We start from the raw sequence: 22640 nt of genomic DNA, 5'->3' as shown, positions 1-22640 counted from the left end.
AGCCATATTCAAGAAGGGCAACCGAAAACAGGCATCAAACTACAGGCTAGTAAGCTTAACGTGCATACTTTGCAAACTCCTAGAAACATTTGTTAGAGACCATATGGTGTCACACATGAGGCTAAATAAACTATTTAGTGATTACCAGTTCGGATTTTTATCAGGAAGGTCGACTACATTACAGCTACTCCATGTTCTTGAAAAATGGACTAAAATTCTGGATAATGGAGGTTCCATAGATACTATATACCTTGATTTCATGAAGGCATTTGATACTGTCCCCCACAAACGACTGATTGGAAAATTAAAGAGTAACGGAATATCAGAAGAGATAATATCATGGGTAACATCATTCCTTAGTGGTAGAAAACAACAAGTACGTGTCAACGGCAGCTACTCAAATTTCAAACAAGTAACAAGCGGCATCCCTCAAGGCAGTGTACTGGGTCCAATATTGTTTGTCATCTACATTAATGATCTACCAGAAATGCTTGACTCAGATTGCTACATGTTTGCTGACGATACCAAAGTCTTTCGACAAATACAAACAACAGATGATAGTGATGCACTTCAAACAGACTTATCTGGTCAAATACTTGGTTGCTAAGATTTCACCCAGATAAATGTAAAGTCCTAACAACAGGGAAACAACATGATAACAACCATAAATACAACCTGTGTAACACCACACTAGAACATGTTGACAAAGAAAAAGACATAGGAGTAACCATTGATAACAAACTAAATTTCGAACAACATATGAATGAAAAAATAAATAAGGCCAATAGTATCATGGGACTAATTAGAAGGACATTTACCTGCCTCAATGAGGAAATGTTCTTATTACTTTATAAAGCACTAGCAAGACCAAACCTCGAATATGCCAATGCTATATGGAGCCCATTCAAAGTTAAAGATATAACAGCACTTGAAAATGTTCAAAGGCGAGCAACAAAATTGATACCAACATTGAAAGATCTAGAGTACGAACAACGGTTGAAGAAGCTTAAATTACCAACACTTAAATACAGACGAATGAGAGGTGATATGATAGAAGCTTACAAATTAACATCGGGAATATATGACGAAGCGTTACCTAACCTACTCACATATAACACCACTTCTGCTACTAGAGGACACAACAAAAAACTGACTATCCAAAGATGCAACAAAAACATAAGATCCAACTTCTTCACACAACGAATTGCACCAATATGGAACAGCTTACCCAGCAGCGTTGTAAATGCACCAACTATTCAGACATTTGAAAGCCGCCTAGATAAATATTGGACAAATAGTGAAATGAAATATAACTATAGAGCAAAAGCTGACACAGGAACCGGAACCGAAACAAGTCAGCAAATAACTGAAGATCTGAGCATAGTGGAGTGATCCAGCGCTCAGTTACAGACTATGTAAGAATGTAAGACTATGTAATAAAAAATTAATAAAATCATATTCAATGAAATCTTGTTTAATTTTCTATGAAATAAAACAAATCCATTTAAATTAGAATTTGAAACAAAATATTTCTTTAGAATATATAATTATAGAAACATAATGATTAATTTGATTATCTTTTAAATCAAAAATATTTTTTTTAAAGAAATTGTTTTATATTGTTCATATTTTCTTAAAGTTTATTATGATACATTCTTCTTCTGATTTGACACGGGGAAGAGAAGATATATTTGTATGAAAACTTTTGTAAATCACAAAATTCAAACTCTGGTAATACATGCATGTATACACAGGATAATTAATGTCACCTGGTTGCTTTTGGTTTGCACGTCTACCTGACAATATATTGTTATGTAACATTACAACCCAAGTCTGAGTTCACCTGGTCGTCAAGTGATGGAATTTTGAAGGTATAGAATATTTATCTATTATAATTGTTTGGATTTTTTTCTGTCTTGGGACGTAAATATTTTTTGGTTCTAAAAGGAAAGTATAAATATATTTCTAAAAAAAGATAAATTATACAGAAAACAGGAAAAACGCCTTTAAAAAAAGCATAGAAAATTTTATTGTTTACTATTTTCTGGTAACAGTATATATCTTGGATATCAGGCGGTCAAAATAAAATGTTCCCGTGTCACTCTTAAAATAATTTTTTTTATCAAGAAATTTTGAAATCAATCATATCAAAATATCACCAAAGAAAATAACAGAAACATTAGAGATTCTACATAAAAATTAAATTTAATCAAGGAAGGTCGTACTATACAAATCCTTGATTTGATGCAACATTTCCATATACATCATCCGCCATTTTGAAAAATCTCGAAATATTCACTTTTTTAAATCAATTTTTGACCGAAATTGCCTAGAAATTAAACTGTTTCAATTAGTATTTTTCGACAGATATATGTTTAAATATACTTAATCGATTTGCAAAGTTTTATTTTTATTAACGGAATTTCTTTATTTGTTGTACAAGTAGACATGGGTATCGGTAATTTAGCATTGAGTCAACGGAGAAATGACGAGAAAAAGTAATGTTTTTACGATTTTCATTTGACCGAATTTAATCAAAAATTAAACTGTCAGGACCAACAATGTTTGATAGAAATATGTTTGAATATCAAGGATTGATTTGCAAAAGTTAGAAAACGGGTCAGGTTAATGAGAAAACTAAACTTTGTTGAAACATCTATGCATTTTATATGGGTCAATATAATACAAAGGCACTGGCTACGGTTACATGGAAATGTAACAATAATAAAAATATTATTGTTACATTGGAGACTAATTACCGAAATGCAAAGTTGGGTGAGGAACCGATTAATTACGAATGTAACCATAAGTACTGTGGCTACGGTTACATTACGTTATTGTTACATGAAAAACAGCAATGTACGCTAGATTTATTAAACTTAAATCTTCTATAGTTGTGTTGCTTAATTCTTTAATATGTACTAAACAATACTTGTAATACTGATAAATATTAAATATTATTATTCAACAATCAAATGGTGTTTAACTTGAATAGTTTTACGTATTAATGTTTTTGATGTTCTTAAAGATACTACTCAAGATTAGGAGTGTCAAAGGCGAAACATATAGTTCAATGGTTTTTCTTTTTTAAATATTTAACTGCACACCTACTCTTATTACTGTCATTATACTTTGAACCAATTTTGTTTAGGGTGAAAAACTTTGGGATGCGTTTTAAACCGGCGAAACTTAAACAAAATCAAGACATAAATTTCATACAGCTATACAACTTGACCCAAATTGATACATCAAAAGCAAAGTTTGCTATAACTGTAACTTAAATACTAAGAACTTCTGTATGTACACGTAACCGTGGAGGACGCAATTTCGTTCATAAAAAATGTGTCGGACTTTAAAAACCACTTACTTGATTTGTAGAAATTGTCATTGTAAATAAAAAAAATTACAGTAAATAAATTGTATGTAATAAATGTATGTATTGCAAATATAAAATAAATGTCTTCATTTTTTATTATCTAGTACATATTACTAGTCCCATCGTACATTGCTGTTTTTCATGTAACAATAACGCTATGTAACCGTAGCCTTAATAATTATTGTTACATTCGTAATTAAACAGATCCTTACCCAACCATGCATTCCGGCATTTAGTCTCCAATGTAACAATAATATTTTTATTATTGTTACATTTCCATGTAACCGTAGCCAGTGTCTAATACAAAATGGCGGATAGCATACGTCACAAAAGTCACATGATGTCCGACTTCAGGGGCGGATGCAGGAATTTTCGAAAGGGGGGGTGCTAACCCAGGGAACCCAGGGCAAAGGGGGGTGCAAAACATATGTCCCGATACAAATGCATTGATCGGCAAAAATAAAGGGGGGTGCGCACCCCCGGAACCCCCCCCCCCCCTGGATCCGCCACTGGATATGGAAGATCGTTGTTTTGTTTTAGGAAATATTTTTTTTGTTGGTTTTTATATTTTTAATTGTTTTTTTTTTTAATTAATTTTTTGTTATAATTGTAATATACAAATCAAATCCTTCGGTCACGTCTCGGACCCGGAATATGGCACAGTCCCGTTAAACTGTGCCCATCAAGCCCTAAACAAAGTAGGAATGAAATACGTGTGTTATATGTCAGGGTTCTTAATAACTGAATTGCTTATTAATATGTGAGAAATTAGCACGAACAAAAGCTTTATTGAGGGTCTGGGAACACGGAAAGATCATGAATATTTTAGTATATTTCAAGCGTCATTTATCTAGCTAGCACTTCCAAGGACCCCAATAATTCTGCTCAGAAGGAGTATTCAGGTTTTAAGAATCATTTTGTACGCCCGATAAAGTAGATACCCGACTGATTTTACATGCTATTCATGTAGATAAAGAGTTCGGTGTAAAATGCATATAGGGTAGGATAATAATAAAGTCACAAGATACAGATGTTCTTATCTTATGCGTTCATTACTTCCCCTCCATGAAGCATACGCTATGTTTTCAAACAGGCACTATAACTTGCACACAAGATTTTCGCCGCTACATGCCTGTCCACGAAATATGTAAAATTCTCGGGTTTGCCATCTGTAACATTCTACCAGGCGCACATGTTTTAACATGATGCGATACAAGGTCATCCCTGTTTAGGATCGATAAGCGCGCTGTTTTTTAGTCTGAAGGGCATACGATACAGTTTTGAACCTGTATTTACAAGTTGATGAAAATTTGCATATAGGCTATTTTTTACCTGATTAAATCAAATATGTAATAAAAATTATACCTTCATGTGCTACTTTTTGAGTAAAATAAGGTCGAAATTTTGTATATTTGCTCAAAATTCAGATTTGTGTCCGTATTTTCTTTTTCGAAAGAAAGACATAACTTTTTTGTTTTAAAAGATAAACACAAAATGTTTTTTGTTAAATAATCGGTAATTTCTGTATTTCATCAGTATTATTAAAAATTATGCAATTTTTATTCCGAAATAACTCTATATTTATCAAATGTCCATGAATAGAGGAAAAAACCTCAATTTTTGCTGCATGTTTATCAAAATTAAAAAAATTGCGCTATTTACAGTTTTATAAAATTTGGGTCACATAATCTCCTTGAAAAATGAAACAAATTGCTGTTTTAAAAAATAGGGGTCCATGCACTCGTTTTCAAATTAAATCAGTTTGAATGGTAAAAATCAGTCCAAAAATGCATCTTTTCCCGATATGTCAGAGTTTGACGTCGCAAAAATAACATTTTACGTTAGCAACGTCATTACCTTCCTGTAACTGTATCGTATGCATTTGATTAATTAAGGCGAAGTGTACGTAATTAAACTACACAATGGATTTTTTTTAAATTTTACATGTAGATTCTGCTTGTAAAAATAAATCGGAAAATAAAATAAAAAAAGGGGGTCACCGTTTTCGTTTTTGAGATACGAGCTGTTGAAGTTAACAGCATCATACACCAAAATTACAAAGGATATATAGGGAAAATCGTGAAATTCGGCAGGAATTGTTACATTTCCAAGATTTTCTATTATATTAGACAATCGATTTTTTTTTTAAATTTATGAGACTATTCTAAAATGTCTGAGGAATCGATTGGTGCAAAGAAAGTCCTTAGCAACCGTGCTACTTTTCAAGCTATACCCTGTTAAAGTTGAATCTTGAGTGTAAAAAAAACAAAAAACAACGACAACGTTATTGACGTCGCCGCAACAGTTACGACGCTTCATATAGTTCTATACTTGTATGAAATATATACCCCGTTTTGTTGGAGTTCGTGTTGCTCGGTCTTTAGTTCTTTATGTTACGTTTTGTGTACTATTGTATTGTATTTGTCTTTTATATTCGGGTGCGTGCGGAGATCGCCAAGCTAGAAAACGGTTGACATTTTCTTCATTATGAACTAGAACTATTTTCGACCTTGGTGCCTTATTTTTGTTAAAATCTAAACACTTCGACGTGTTTTCAAAATCTTTGTTCCCATAAAACTTCATATCATCAAGGTCTTTTCTCAAAATATCAGCCATCTGTCTGGCACAGGATAACAAATCAGTATTTAAGTAAATTTAAGTTGTGTGGTAATTCTTAGTACATTTGGGTAAATTAATCTTTGTGCCGCATATGCATCTCTATAATTCATCATATCCCTGAGCCACGACATTATATATTTTATGCATTGCATGCACTTCTTTTTATCACAATCCAGACCGGCTAGTAACCGTTGTATAACTTTACACGTCTGAAGATGAATATTTACGTGAAACATTTTTGTATGATTTTTATTTCTGGAAATCAATCTGAAATCTACAACAGTCCTTTCCCGAAAGTCGGGGTGGACCTTTACTTTTATGTGCATTCGGGATTTACACAAATTGTAACCCGAATAATTCAGTCGTATTATTCAGCTAATGTACGAATGCTACATTTCTCGTGTGGGAGAAAATCGGAAATGGAAAGGGCTTGGCTTATTCGAGTTACTCAAATTGAAACTCGGGAATATATTTCTAGCTGTTCGGAATTCGCGGAAACAAATGATTGTTTTTCGGCATTACGGTATTGAATCAATATGAGAGATACCAATTTTTCTTTTAACAAATTCGAATACCAGTCAGTTTATAGGACTTTAGTTTGAAATAGGGGCGGTAATCCATTCCTTTTATCCAATCAATTTGGGGGGGGGGGTCAACATTGATAGTCAAAAAGCCTTGAAATATTCGATAAAAAACGTTGAATGTAAATTATATGAACTCCAAAGTCTCATATTATGAGACTAGTAAACCACAGGCTTCTCAATTCTTGTATGATCATGAACTAGGTGAAAACCTAGAGCTGACCGAGTGCGAAATCCTCATGGATAGTCATCGAGGTCGTTAAACACCCCTCAGTCTCAGTAAACTTGGGTTAAATTTAGAAAAAAATCGAAACGTAATAGTCTGAACACATTTTACCTCTCATTCAACTAATAATTAAATTGCAGTTACAAGTATCACAAAACTTCCCTGACCTCTTTTCTTTAACCATAATAGAGGGAGGAGGGACGGAGGGATCCAGATCCCGAAATCCCGAGCTTTAAAACACGACATCCCGAGGTCCTGAATTAAAAAAAAATTATATCCCGACTACCCGAAATTCGGAAATAGAATTCCCGGATCCCGAAAGGGTCAATGCCGAAATCCCAAGCTTAAAAACACCGATCCCGGAGTTCCGATAAATGTCCTACCCCCTCCCCTCCCGTAATTCTATATTCTATTCATTCATAATCTTGAATTGAGACTTGATACTTCAAAATTACATTCTCTACATGTAATTTTGAATGATACACACAGGCACAATAAACTCTACATGTAATTTTGAATGATACACACAGGCACAATAAAAGAAAACAGATTTCGCTATATATCTCTTCGAATTTGGAATTTGTGAAAGAAGAAATGACATGTTATATTTTATCTTACATGTGTACTTTCAAATTCAATATGGTTCTAAATTTAGATTTAGTTTTTCCATAAATTGCGGACGGAATAGAAGACACCTGTTTATTTTCTGCACATGTAGTAAAAGTTGAAAACTGGGAGTTGAATGACATAATTTTTACTTATTTTAAGATAAATGTTAGAGTGAGACAACTTTTAAGTGACTGAATAATTTTTGGAGCCTAATTTGTTTATTTTTTGTTTGTTTTCCGTCTTTGTTCTTCCGACCTGTAAGTGTTGCACTTGTGGTCAAATTATTCTCTTGGTATCGTCTGATTTCTTATATGAATATAAATCATGTCCTTAAATTTTCAATTGCACAAAATACGAACATTTCAACGTCTTTTTAATTAAACAATTAAATTCACACGTCTTTCATTAATTATTTGTAACCTATTATAAAACTTTACGTTGACATGGTTGAGTACTGTGTTTTTCGTTCAAGACTACGGTTTTTTAAAACGATATTTTTGGGTCAATTCAGGTTTCATTTTAATTAATTTGATTTCAATAGAAGAAAATTTGTTACATGTTTATTTGTTTATTTGTTTATAATTTTGTTGTGAGGCTTTTTTTCTGTTGATATAATTTTTCATAAACACGAAATGCCTTCTCCTACGTGTCTAAAAAAAAACCACCAGTGTTTTTAAGTCAGGCTGCACACAGAACAACGTACAGAATGCTGTGATTTCTAATTGGAGTTTTTTAGATAATTTCTATGAGGTTTAAGACATCATAGGAGTGCTTGTTGGATTCATTATAGACCGCAGAAAGTAGTTTCTCTTTCGTGTGTCCTTTCTTGGAGTAAGGGAGATAACTTGCGTAACTAACGACGAACGTTTTTAATCCCGTATTCCACTAGAGGCGTGCAATTACGTACACTTCGCCTTAAAGGAAAACCCAGATGATTTTTTTTTGGATTTGTCAAACCTTTCTTATTGTGACATCGATGAATCTATGCCTTTTTCTATGGACGCAGCCCGAGATCTTGTTGTTACGCTGAATGATCTCAAGTCAAAAATCAAAAATAGATAATTGTGACCTAAACAAATTGAGCGTAATATTGGCTAAAATTGTCTGTTCTGTGGTCGGTTTGTGGTCTCTTTGGTACATTCCCCATTTCTATTGTCAATTTTACAATTTATAATTTCTCCCTTGTAAATTTACTTTTAAACAATATGTAATAAGAGCTTAACTCCAGACATAAATTTGATGTCTTCCCATATAGCAAAACTATACTACATTCTCCTCTTAAGTTTGGATGGGAAAAGAAGAATGACTTGTTCCTTTCTATCTCGAAGGTCAAAACTTTCAAAACAAATCATTTATATATACTCTTTCACAACCAATAACAGAAGTTTGGTATTTACCTAGAAATTGACGAACACCTGACTATCAAAAGACGTGAAAAACACATTTTGTTTTCGACAAATTATTAAAGTTAAGATCTAAAAAACATCTAACTTGTAATGAATTAAATATAAAAATTTCAAATTTAGAATTTGAAATAGGTCAAGGTCACTGTTATTTAACAGCTCTTTGAAAATTTTAAATTTGCACCCTATATGCAAAAAAGTCAATCTAAAGTCATTCGGTTTGGGGATAAAAATATATATAAGTTTTAAATATAGATACAAAAGATATATTTCTATAAATTAGTTGTTTTTATTTTGCTCCAAACGCATATATGTAGGAGAAACAAGCTATCTAAAAGTGACTGAAATTTTTGCTTTGACCTTTGACCCTGATTTAGAATAAACGTGACTACGGCAGACAACGACGAAAACGATATTTCGATGAGGTTTGTTCTCCTCTTTCCAATGATATAAAATATAGCCGTGTGTTATTCCGTTAAGACAAATCGGTAAAATTTGTTGATTGGGCACCCTACTATAGTGATCACTGGAAATTTACACCACAGGGACTTATAATGCATTGTTTAATATTTCTATGAGACTGTTTAATAACCAAACTTAAAACTTAGTCCGAAATTAACAGTAGATTTTTGAAATAGAATCTGTTATAAAACCGAATATATTTAATTTTAGTAGCCTCACGCAGGAACATATAGATATACTGTTCCCAGCATCACGGCTTATCATACGTATATAAAAGTCCCAGACAACATTATCAAGGGGGAACTCGACCTATCAGTCTTTTTTATTCTGTTGGGGGGATGCTGGCTGTAATCCCTATTCGCTTCAAACGGAAGCTAGCTCAGAACATAACTGAATATTGAATTATATGTCTCTGGGACAACTCGACTTCTGCTTTTTTTCTTTTAAATAAATCCGCTGCTTATTTTTAAAATGAATCCGCTGAAAATCCTTTTACTGCAACTATGCATTCCTTATCATTTTAAGTTCAAATACATTTTATCCTTTTAAAATTAGCTTCTCAACTTCTACAAACTGGGACTCAAACTGGGACAGAAAAAAAATGGACGTTAACTTTTTTTCAATTCATTTTTAAACACTCGAAATTTCGTCTTTTGTTAAACTCAAAATTTAGTCTTTTCAAACTCGAATTTTCGACATTTGTTAAACAAAGTGTCAACTTTTGAATTCTCACTTCTAAGTTTAAATTTTGAGTCAATGACCTTTGAAATTTTGACATTTTCTAAGTATTTAACCTTACCTTAATATCCAAAAACAGTTATAAATACAGTTTTAGAAGAACTACCAATTTTTATTTTATCTCTGTCCCTAATACGCCCCCGTTCTAAAGTTTGTATTTTTCATTCTATAAGTTTTATATTCTTTGAGAGTTATTTTTTTGTCAGTCAAGTTCATGCTTATCCTCTTTAGAGTCAGTCTGCTTTAGAGGTATTTAAACATGCTTTTGAAATGATGAGCATGATTCTGAATGTGTCCATTTATTTATCAGTTGAAATGTTATGCTTTTTTCATAAACAATTATACGTTTATATGACCGCGTTTAAATAATTTAATTTGAATGTAATACGTCTTCAGCTGTTTGCTGAAAGTTTGTTGGGCCAATTTAACTCAAAAACCCACAACATGAGTTAGTCAGTGTGTACCACATATTAAGGTTATGTCTTCAAAGACAGAAATAGTCATTTCTTAATAAAAGAAATATAATAAAAAAATCCTATTCTTGAAATAACAAGGAGGTATTTTATAAGTTTATGACTTTGGTACATTATATATACATTGCTATTCCTGAAAAGAAACATGTTCTGATGTAAGGAGTCTCCATTTATCATTTTAACTCTAAGAACATAAGTGATATATATGTATTTAGTAGATGTTGAACATTAGAATATAAAATCATCTGTGTGGTTACAAGTTTACTTTTAACAATATATTCCCACAAATAAAATCTTCCTCTACTTCCCCAAAATGTAGATTTTCCCACATTAATAAGAAAAAAGTTAACTCTTTATTATTTAAAAAGCTCGGAAAGCCTCGCACTTTGAATATTAAAATTTACCAGTCTCGAAGAATGTATTTTTTTATATAATTTATCAGGGCGGAAACATGGTAAAAGCGTTGCACACGGTCAACGCTTTTACAACCTTATTTATCCATAAAGTTTAGTCGAAGAAGCATTCAACAGTTTTAATGACATATTTTATATCATAAAAACATGATTTCTATCAAGTTATTCTTTTATTTACCTAGCTGTGGCTGTGCACTTTATGGTGGAATCTCGTGAAATGAAGGTTAATTTGAGAATGACGCGATATTGCTGTTAGCCAATCAAAATAACATATTATAATGGACCATTACACGTCATTTACAAATGCATACCTATATCGTGCAGAGCGTCTTCAGCAATGAATGAAAGAAAATTATATTCAAATGTAACAAATGTTTGCGAAAAAAAAACACCGCGTTAATTGTTATGTCGTTATAATTAAATGAGGTTATAACCTCTAGATAACAACATTGTCCAACAAACAACCTTGGAAATTCTAAGCTATAATTTTTTGACATATCTGCTACAAAACCATGTATTTTAAATAAAATGAGATAGATACCTAACACAAACACAGAATTTTATTGATTTTTAAAAACAGCAGATCGTTAATAATTGAAAAAAACAGCACATTTTATAATATTTTCTTTAAATTTGTTATTGAGAAAATAAAAGTAATCACCAGTTCAGCATGTTATAAATAGTCGAGATACAAAAATCAGTGCTGAATGTTAGAAAAACAAACAACAAAAAAAGAACATACAAAATTAATAGTCAAAATATAAATAGTACAACAAAAATGTCAATATCCACTAGCACTTGCAACATTTTAAAAATCATTATTGGACATAAAAAAGAAGATGTGGTATGGTTGCCAATCAGACACTCTCCTCAAGAGACCAAATGGCACGTAAATTAACAACTGTAGGTCATGGTAAGGCTATCAACAATGAGCAAAGCCAACATGGCATAGTAAGCTGTAAAAGGCCCCGAAATGACAAATTGAAAACGAGAAAACTAACAATAAATGAACAAAAAACAAATATGTTACACATAAACAAACGACAACCACCGAGTTTGTGCCAATAAAATTTACACCCATATTTTGAGGGAGGGATATGGGCATTTGGGAACAGTTACTCTATGTATACGTATTGCCGACTTTCCGCGGGGGGGGGGGGGGGGGGAGAATAGTAATGATCCAAAATTTCATTCAGATTAAAAACGGCATATAACACCGACTTTGTTCATTACTCAGATTATTAGCTTTATTGGATTGGTATAGAATTTCATACGTTACACGATTTAAGTTCATCAAAGGCCATTTGTGACGACTGGTATATAAATTCAATATATTATTTCCGCTTTTATAGAGATATATATATATGTATCAAATTAATGAGACTTTATACAGATTATTGACAACCTATCTTTATAAAAATCAATATGAATACATGTAAAGGTAAAACATGATTTCTAGAACCATAAACAGAGAGAAACATCTTCCTGTCAACAATAGACCACATAGCGCCACGCCCTCCTGTATTCAGTGTTTCAAGAACTCGTTTCTACAGAACAGGGAAATTAGTTTTGTATGATATTATAGTTTACGTGTTGTTGTGCTGCTGTCTCTTTGACGTTTACCACACATGTATGTTGGTAGTATATAATATACACTTATGACGTCTGTTTTGGATAATTTCACAGAAAAAATTACATCTGATTTGAAAAATACCGTTTTTGCGACATCTGATGCGACGCCTTTTAAAGATGTAGATAAAAATGCAAAGTGTGACGGATCCTGTGTTGTTATTATCTTGGTGGCAGTAGTGGCTTTCTCCTCCATAATATTGCTGTTAGCGTAAGTACAACAAATATAACGGATCCTGTGTTGTTAATTTTGGTGGCAGCAGTGGCTTTCTCCGCCATTATATTGCTGTTAACGTAACACATGTAACAAGTTTAGATGCATTTTCTTTCAGCGGTCTAATTTTACCGTTGCAATTTCTTCAACATGGGCAGTGACTATTTTCGCTTATTTTGCGATCGCGTAAAATGCATGTTAAAATCATTAGCGAAAAGAGATTGTAAAAACCGTCAACTTGGGCAAGCGATTGTTCACGCCCCAAAGCGCTTCTTGTAATGAAGAGCCCATATATAAGCATATACATAGTGCATGATGATTTTACATACAATAGAATAAAAATTGCCAAATACTTTTAAAAAATGCACACAACGCACATAATTGACAATGTGGGGAATCTGATGGCATAATTGAATACATACCAACGAACATTTCCTTCACAACAAAAATGAGAGAGAAATTGGGATAGGCACTCATTTTTTTACCAAAAGATTTAAATGATTTTTTTTTAGTTTTCTTCTTAAATCAATCAAACATCCATTAAGACAGGAATGCTGTTAATGGAGGTTCGTTTTGAGAATTGTTTACAAAAGTATGAGCCCAGTGGCGGATTCAGATTTCCTATATAACCAACCAAACTTTTTCCGCAAAAAGGGGGCGGGCGGGTCCACTGCCCCCATTCTAATTCTGCCTCTGTAGCCCTCATAGATTGATCCCCAGTAGTCTTACTTGAAGGTGTTGCTAACTTTCTTTGAGTAGAAAGGATATGAAGGATTTGATTTGTAAGGGATATGAAAGGGTAATACCTTCCACCAGCTCATCCGTTCCTTTATACTTCTCAAACGTTAGTCCCTTTATTTGAACCCTTGTATAATGTAGAATATTAGTAGAACCTAAAATAGTACCACCAATGTTTAAATTTAACATCCCCACTCCGACAGAACATTGCTATGTACATTGAAACATACAGAACAACCAAACGGACAAATCTATTTTAACCGTTTACGCGGGTTTTGCTTATGGAAGGGAAATGTCCAAGATATGATAATATTTTGATACTCTTATTAGGAAATGTATTCAACAGGTTAATACTTCTTGTGACATGAAATAGGGTTTTGCCTATATAATCATTAATACGAAATTGAAAAAAAACCCAAGCTGATTAAAATATACTATTTATTATGACTTTGGCAACAATACTAGTATGACAGGGAAAAAATGGCAGACATCGATCCTCGCCCTTCTTTTTTTTTTTTAGAAAACCCGAATCCGCTAGTCCGCTTCTTAATAAATGTCAATTCATTGAAATATCTCCTTTTAGAAATATGAAATGAAAATTCTTTTAAATTCAAAATGTAATCATGATTATTGAAATATCCGCTTACATCGTTTTAAAGATGGTGAACACCTTTATGGTACCTTAGACATTTGAGACATTTGCATCAATAATAAATAAATAAATGACAGTTTTCCACGATCTTGTTAAATCCAGATTTTATGATCACGATTTGATACAATACCAATAGTTATACAAAACTGTTTCCTTTGAAATTTAACAATTAATGAACACGAAGTCACGTCATTACAATAGGTATATATTGTATTTATATTTTCAGATGTATATTTAGAACAAAGCCTAGAGACGATAGAGATTCTGACAAGGTAACTACTAATAGATTGATTCGACAAATTAATATCACGCTAATCGGAGGATATAGAAGCACGACAATAGACACACAGAAAAGCTATGATAATGTCAATTGGCCACAAATGCTAAACCATCGGCGTTTCAACTCCATCAGGCACATTATAACAGTCCTTGTGAATCTGTAACTAAAATCATGTTGTTTTTCCCAATTTGTTTTGCTTTTTAAAGGGTGTTATTAAAAACACATGTCTCGAACGTACATGATGAAGGTGAAGGTTATTCAAAAAATATATGTCTCGAATGTACAGAATAAAGGTAAAGGTTATTAAAAAACACATGTCTCGAACGTACAGGATGAAGGTAAAGGTTATTAAAAAAACACATGTCTCAAACGTACAGGATGAAGGTGAAGGTTATTAAAAAATAAAACACGTGTCTCGAACGTACAGGATGGAGGTGAAGGCTATTAAAAAACAGATTTCTCGAACGTACAGGATGAAGGTGAGTTTAATAATAAACACGTGTCTCGAACGTACAGGATGAAGGTGAAGGTTATTAAAAACACATGTCTCGAACGTACAAGATGAAGGTGAAGGTTATTAAAAAACACATGTCTCGAACGTATAGGATGAAGGTGAAGGTTAATAAAAAAAAAAACCCACATGCCTCGAACATACAGGATGAAGGTGAAGGTAATTACAAAAACACATGTTTCGAACGTACATGATGAAGGTGAAGGTTATTCCAAAAATTATGTCTCGAACGAACAGGATGAAGGTGAAGGTTATTACCAAAACATATGCCCCGAACGTACAGGAAGAACGTGTAGATAAATCCAAAAACACATGCATTTCTTGAACGTGCAGGATGAAGTGATATCAGAAAAAAGCGTTGATCGAACTGAAACCATTTTTTTTACTTTGTTAAAAACTTTAAAAGTTTTCTTTATCTCATAAAACGTAAAAAATAATTCATATATCAAGAAATTGAATTGTGATGATTTTATTGTTTATTTCAAGAAAAAAAATACTCGTGCAATTCGGAACATATATACTATCTTACTTATCACCTTGACCGAATGTAACAGTCATTGAAAAGAAAACGTTATCCCGGAAAAACGACAAACAAGACTATCACCGAAAGAACAATTCAAACATTAAAAGCAAAATGGCGCCACAAACGGACCCAAAACATTTCACCAAAAGCAACACGAATCCCTTTATACAAGACTAAAAGGCGAAATCATGTGCTCCTGAATGATAAAAAGTTCCTGCTCCACTAGTGGCACACGTCGTGGTCACATGACAAAAATAAATGGGGATTCGGTCAATGTTGCCAGAATAGAGAAAAAAGAGGAGAGGATTTTGCCTACAATTGAAACATATCTGAGGTCATATGTATAACAGATATATATGCCAAAATGAAGATATCTTACTTAACTTGAAAACACTTATTTTTTTCAGGATGAAACTAGTGCCACCAATATACCACACAGTACACAAAGCAGTTTTAATGAAAAATATACTGTTGCCTATGTTGTGTCTGAAAAACAGAAAGAATGAAAATTGCATAAACATCTAAATATATATTATTAAATATATACACTGTTGATCCACAACTAAGCTATACTTGAGAGTATCCTATACTGTTCTCAGATGACTTTCTCATATTGAAAACCAATAAAGTTGAAGCTGGTTGATGAAACCACATTATTTATTACAATGTTAAAGAACTTTTACTCATGAATGTTTCGTGATTGTAGAAAAGGTGATAGTATATAAATAACACATAGCTGACAGGGTATAGATGGGTACCAATATGCTCTATCGTCCTCTCAGCTATGTGTTATTTAAATTATTATACTGAATGCCCTTCATTAATGTCTTTTACAGATAAATTTTATATAAAAGTATGTTCTATGACGTCACGTACATGTAACAACATTACGGGTATTGCAAAAATCAACAGAAGTGAAGCAAGATGCTTTATTTGTTTATTTTGACAGTCAAATAATAAAATCTGAGTCAAGATGTTGCATTGTCTTTAATAACAAATATGCTTGGCCTACTACTTGTGGTTCAACATAAACTAGATCTAATCACAAGCTACAACATTATTGACGCCGCCGTCGCAGCATACCTATGTCTCGCTTTTTGACTCATAACACTATTCCTGACTTAGGACAGATGCAAACAACTGTAGCAGGTTTAAACGTTTTAATGGTAACAAACCTTCACAATCTGAAACAAAAGTGTAACATCACAACATGGAAAGACACACTATGAAATATCAATTGAAATTGCTTAACTCAATCAAAAGACTTATTAACATGAGTGGTCATGCCTTTTTATGTTTCTTTGATACATATGACGTGGCTCCGTGCTTATACATCCCGTCATTGTGTTATTGTACTATGGTAAATTTGTGTTTTCTTGTCTTTTTTTTTGCTAATATGCTTGGTGTACATTCCATTTTTTGCTTCTTTGTTACATATTTGTTTGTTTTTATTGTGATTAAGATTTTAACACAATGTTGACTGCTGTACCCCTATTTTTGCCATTTTACCTATTATGTCTTCATTAAGTTCACATATCGTTGTCAATGTAATGGAATTTGATGCGAATGTCATACAAGTGAGAGGTTTACCTTGCTTTTTAAAACCAGGTTAAATCAACAGTTTTCTACATAAGAAAATGCCTGTACCCAGTCAGGAATATGACAATTGTTATCCATTCGTTTGTTGTGTTTGAGCTTTTGAGTTTGCCATTTGATTAGAAACTTTTTTTTAATTTTCCCCGGAGTTAAGTATTTTTGTAATTTTACCTTTTTATTTAAGTGAAATACGCATAAACAGCCTTTTTTTTTTTTTACAAAATTTACTTTTGGATGCTATCTTATAAACAAGCTACTGTTCAAATTTGGTAAAATTCAGGATGGTTTAAGGAAGTTATTAAAATTTCAAAAACATACACTGAACATGTGTTGACGCCACCAACGACAACGATAAACTTTTGGATGCTATCTAACTGTAGGATCACTGTGTCTCTCTTGACAAAAGTCAAACAATTTGGTCAGAAGTCTCCCTGCCGTACATGTGCACTAGCAGAAATCTGTCCAATACCACTTGTGTTTAAGCGGCCAATGTTCATTAGCCAACAATTAAACCCTTCTATTTGAGGGCAAATGTAATGATCTGTAATGACAAGTTCACTAACAACATATTTTATTGTACGGTATCTACCTGATGAATGCAATGAACTGATTTAATGATCTCGAATTTCTGCCAAACTATCAATTTGATCGTTCAGATATTTAGTACATTATGATTATGAAATACCTCATTAAGGCAAGCAAGCTTAAATGATAAGAATAGTCTTTACTTATAGTTATTGTGAACAGGAATGTCATTATATTTAAATGTATTGTCAATTAAAAGCTGTTAATTATATTTATCTCTAGAGGTGGTTCCATAATGATAATAGTACTTGTATTAAGGACATTTTTGTTTATATTTAATGAGGTTTCCACTATTAGAACTTGTGTAATTTTCTTTGAGCCCTCAAACAAGTTCATCATGTTCATGCAGAACACGCATATCCATTTTTTTTTCACTATGGTGTTGACAAAGGCTGAAAATTTAGATACGATCCGGATAAGCTTATCAATCCTTTAAATACGACTGTTATAAGATCTTTGATTATTGTTTTATCGGTATAAACATTGATTTTATTATCAATGAATTATAAAAACCAAAAAGATACTATTGTTATTCATATATGTACATTAACGCACTACAAGCTGTCGATACCTCTTTTTTTTTTTGGCATTACACAATGTCCTGTTTTCTCTGACTGCTAATACTGACGTCTTAACACACTAAATCCATTTAGCTGGATGTGTACTGATTGCTATTTTATTCTTAAACACATGATGTTTTATCTAGTAATTGTACTTACAGAGTACCATCTTGTGTCTTTTGTGTATTTGCTAGTTATTTTGTGCTTTGTATCGATCTGAAAAGTATTATAGTTGATGTATATCTTTCCGTTTAAGATTGTAACCCAGATTTGTTTTCTCTCAACCGATTTACTACTTTTAAACACCATTATACTACCGTTGCCTTTATTTGAGTGGAAACACTATCTCAGACTGGGTATTTTACATATATTTTTTTAAATAACTTTATATATATACTATACACATTCAACATCTAAGGAATCATTCATATTTTGAATAAAGACAACAGTAGTATACCGCTGTTTAAAACTCATAAATCCATGGACAAAAAACTAAATTGGGTTACATAAGGTTTGTTAATATCTTTAGATTTTATAATGTCATCCATAGTTTCCCAAAAAAAAAATGGTTGCAATTAATGTTTCTTGAATAATTTTTTTCTGTCTATGATGAAATACCAAAAAATGTGGTGCACACTGGCTGTCCCTCTGGTATCTTTCGTCCCTATTAAATCCCATGTAGCGGCTTATTCAAAAATGTGCTCAACATTTTTTAGGCTATTTCGGATGGACAGAAACATATACATTCATTCTTTATAATTTTATAAGAGTGAATAGTTGGTAATATAAGATAGTCTAATACACATTTGATAGTAAAAAAAAAATGATACAGGGTAACCATCCATCACACAAATCAGTAAATGCACATACAAAGAAAAGGAACAGCGCTTTTATTGCTGATCTTAATCTCAAAGTAAGGTCTTCCACACGGAGTCAAAAATACCCTCTCACATTTTCCATTCAAGTTGTTTTTAATATCTGTAGATAGTGTATTTTACTTTATACCTTAATAGTTTTGAGAAGATATGGTTTGAGTGCCAATGAGACAACTGTCAATCCAAATTTTCAAGTCTAATTTTTATTATTTAATCAAAAAGGGTAAAAGTCACATAAAGCATAATAGGGATCACTATGTGTACAATGGATATTCTCTGGATTAGTGATTAAAAAAACCCATCTCTTATATAAAAAAACAAACTTTAAAACACCTGTATTTTATTATGATATGATTTTTAAATCTTTATATCGTACAGGTAAAGGGTCATGGAATTTGGTGCGACTGTCATACAAGTGAGAGGTTTAGCGCTATAAAACCAGTTTCAATCCACTATTTTTCTACATTTGAAAATGCCTGTATCATGTCAGGAATATGACAGTTATCCATTCGTTTGATGTGTTTTATCATTTGATTTTGCCATTTTATTAGGGACTTCCGTTTTGAATTTTCCTCTGAGGTCAGTATTTTTGTAATTTTACTTTTTTTCAAGCATTATATACGAGGGAACTTTACAAAATGATATTCGCAGGATTCGTAGTACAAGAGAATCCTGATCTTTTACAAATACGTGTTTCAGTGTTAATTAGTTGTTCGAGGTTAAAAAGGTTTACGAGCTTAATATTTATCTTCATATTTTTCAAATATACATTCCTATATATCTCCGATCTATATTTGTTTTCTGATAGAACTGCTCTGAATTCATGTTAAGGTGCATGACTGACGAGATATTGGTTGACTTAATTCAGTGCAGATAAATAAAGACTGAAGTTATGCTACACTATTATTATGATGTTTTGTCAATGATTCGAGATACATCAATTTAATCCTACTGAATTGTACAGTTATTATAATAATGGTAATTAAATCTACAATGTAAGGAATGACCATTGGATCCAGATACAAAGCTTCATTATTGGCCAGAAGTTCATTGATTCCATTTTGTAATAAAATCGGTCTTTGTTGGTTGAAGTGTTACAATACCTTATTGGTATTTTAGTTGTTTTAGTGGGCTATCAAAGAAAATGTGTTTAATCAAAACAGTTTATTTTATCCATATCATCTGCTATAATAATCTATTGTACAAAAGCAAAAACTGATATCAAAATAATTTGATCAGCCTTAATCAACTTGTACTGTGTATAGTGCCCCAAGATATCGTCAGTAATGGATAGATCTACCTTAAAAGGAATTTAAAAGAGCAGCTCTTTCAGAAAAAAAAAAGAAAAACTTAAATTGGGGATCTTGATATAGATTTGAAAAATATGAAAATGAAAACAAAAAAAAAAACAAACCCGAATAACAGATAAACACGTATTTGTGAAAGATCATGATTCTCTTGTACTAAAAATCCTGAGAAAATTACATTGTAAGATTCCCTTGCTTAATGCTTTCAGTGATCCTTACCCTGCATGATGTGAAGGAAAGTCATATCTTAAAGTTTTGTGGTATACTATGTTGTAGTTTGTATTTTGATTTGTCTCCTTATTATACATTTGCAACAATAGCTATATATGATTGATTGATTGATTGTTGGTTGCTTTACGCCGCATTAGCACAAAAAGGCTATATCGCGGCGAGAGCTAATTCGAATATTTTTACAATTTAAAGCATATTTTTAAAATAAGACAAAAGTCCTTCAATATACTAAAATTCTAGACTAAAGCAAATTAGATATATATGTATATTATATGTATGAGTGAACTATGTGTTTTCTCTCTGTTTGTCACAAACATGTTTTAATTTGTTTATATGACAATAAAGATTAAATTATATTAATAAAATGATACGTGACTATTGACCTAAACAATAGAGACCTTTCTCTACAATGATACGTGACTATTGACCTAAACAATAGAGACCTTTCTCTACAATGATACGTGACTATTGACCTAAACAATAGAGACCTTTCTCTACAATGATACGTGAATATTGACCTAAACAATAGAGACCTTTCTCTACAATGATACGTGACTATTGACCTAAACAATAGAGACCTTTCTCTACAATGAAATGTATCCAATCAAGGTCGATGAAGAATAGATATCTACGTTAATAATAGAAGCACTCTTGAATCATGCTGGTTAAGTTTTCCTAAAACTACCATCTACGGCTATTACGATCTTTATCTTACAAATTGGGGACCAAAAAGCAACATAGACATTTCTCTGCGGAAAGAGAAAATGCATATTATATTAGTAAAAATTGAAGTATGATATTCAGTTAGAGATAACAAGTTTTAGAAATTTTATGTGAACTATATGAGGACATTTCAAAAATATTTATTTTACTGCAGCAAGAAATACCTATATTTGGATGATATTTTGGCTCTGAATAATGACGACTTCAGTATGTATACTAAAGAAATTTATCCTGTTGAACTTACTTTAAATAAAGCTAATACTAACAATGACTACTGTCCTTTCCTCGATCTTGATATCTATATCATTAACGGAAGGCTTAATACTAAAATTTATGATAAAAGAGATGATTTCTCATTTCCTATCGTTAATTATTCTTTTTTAGATGATGACGTTCCCTTGTCACCGTCTTACGGTGTTTATATATCTCAACTTGTACGATTCGCTCATGTATCATCATTTTATGTAACAATGTTTTAGATTTTAACGAGAAAAACTTATGTATTACTGAAAAATTATTACACCAGGGTTTTCGATATTACAAACTAGTCAAAACATTTACTAAATGTTTTTCATCGGTATAAGGACATCATTCGTAAATATAGCTCAACAAGCACTTCTTATACGTTTAGGTATTTCACATCCAATATTTTAGGGAAATATTTTTTATAAAGCACAAAAATGTCAGTATTCACCTCAGAAGCTAACAAAACCTTTACATAGACTTATTAAGAAGGGATATAGTTATAATACTGTACTGTGGTCATTAAAGATTGCATATTTTGGTGTTAATATTGATTCACTTATAGCGTCTATGCATCGGAACTAAACACGTTTATTTAAAAACCAGTTGTTGGCATGACATGGGTTATGTTCTTCTCATATATGTTATGATGGTATGATACTAAACCCCTCACAGGGAGGATTGTGCCTGATATTCATATGATGAAGACAATTTTTCAATCTGTTTAATTGAAGTCTGGAGCTGGCATGTCAGTTAGTAGTCTGCTGTTATTTATGTATTATTGTCATTTTGTTTATTTTCTTTGGTTTCATCTTCTGACATCAGACTCGGACTTCTCTTAAACTGAAGTTTAATGTGCGTATTGTTATGCGTTTGTTTTTTCTGCATTGGCTAGAGGTATAGGGGAGGGTTGAGATCTCACAAACATGTTTAACCCCGCCGCATTTTAGCGCCTGTCCCACCTCATGAGCCTCTGGGCTTTGTTAGTCTTGTATTTTTTTTAACTTTTAGTTTCTTGTGAACAATTTGGAGATAGTATGGCGTTCAATATCACTGAACTAGTATATATTTGT

The 22640-nt window shown here is 32.2% G+C and overlaps 1 long non-coding RNA gene across 1 annotated transcript; it reads left to right on the top strand.

The window, feature by feature from the left end:
* Positions 1-12338: 12338 nt before the first annotated feature.
* LOC143069659 (uncharacterized) lies at positions 12339-16421 on the top strand. The gene is made up of 3 exons (XR_012976454.1): positions 12339-12740; positions 14360-14405; positions 15855-16421. It is a non-coding gene; the product is annotated as an uncharacterized LOC143069659 (long non-coding RNA).
* The last annotated feature ends 6219 nt before the right edge of the window (positions 16422-22640 follow it).

The sequence above is a fragment of the Mytilus galloprovincialis genome, chromosome 3 (assembly GCF_965363235.1).
Source record: "Mytilus galloprovincialis chromosome 3, xbMytGall1.hap1.1, whole genome shotgun sequence".
In the NCBI taxonomy this organism is placed as follows: domain Eukaryota; kingdom Metazoa; phylum Mollusca; class Bivalvia; order Mytilida; family Mytilidae; genus Mytilus; species Mytilus galloprovincialis.
The sequence above is the reverse complement of the archived record's forward strand: the minus strand, read 5'-3'. Positions and strand labels throughout refer to the sequence as shown.